Source organism: Lycium ferocissimum, chromosome 5, assembly GCF_029784015.1.
Source record: "Lycium ferocissimum isolate CSIRO_LF1 chromosome 5, AGI_CSIRO_Lferr_CH_V1, whole genome shotgun sequence".
NCBI classification, from domain to species: Eukaryota; Viridiplantae; Streptophyta; class Magnoliopsida; order Solanales; family Solanaceae; genus Lycium; species Lycium ferocissimum.
This window is the reverse complement of record NC_081346.1, coordinates 44,775,069-44,775,916: the sequence shown is the minus strand read 5'-3', so window position 1 is coordinate 44,775,916 and position 848 is coordinate 44,775,069.

Genomic DNA, 848 nt, shown 5'->3' with positions numbered 1-848 from the left:
TCGTTACTTTCAAGTTTTATTCGTAAGTTTAATACAAAATTCGATTATGCAATCTTCAATCTTTTATTGTTTTTTTGTTGCCATGAGTAGCTAAACACCTTTACTAAGGTTGTGAACCCAAGAATGGGTTTTTTGTGATTGGGGATCGTGAATGATATATGCATAATGGATTGTTAGGGTATATTTGTTCTTCGTTTTCATCATATAGTTAGTGGTTGCACACATTAGCTAATGCCATAAACTTTAGTTTATTTGGGAAAATAACTAGGGTTAGGTAAGAACAAATAACAAGAACTCAAGGCTTTAAACCTTGTTTAATAAATTCACTTAGGAATAAGAGGAATTTATTTGGCATAATTAACCGTTCTTCATGTATACTTTCTTATCTTTGGACAAAGCATAAAAAGAAATAATCTTTTTTTATTGGGAAATAGTCTAGATTCACATAGAGGTTAAGTGTATCCATACAAACGATCCATTAGAAGCATGTCAAGATCGATACGCATGATCATACACTTTATCTGAAGGGGACACAACCTTGATTCTTTTTACCTATATATTTACAACTTTAAATTTCTAGTCACTTTAAATTAGTCCACAAACCAAAACAACTATAAAACCCTTTTTCTGGAATACAATAGGACCACAAGATTAGTATAATACTTGTTTAGTAAACTTTTCACACCATATTCTTTGTGGGATTCGACCCCAACCTTGTTGGGTTACTATATTTGACATTGTCTGCTTTACGCTATTAAAAGTGTAAATTTGAGCGTATTAGTGCCTCATAGTTTGCTGGGGGAGGCTGGTTTTGGAAAGTCTGATTTTGTGGAGTTTGGTTATTGGGT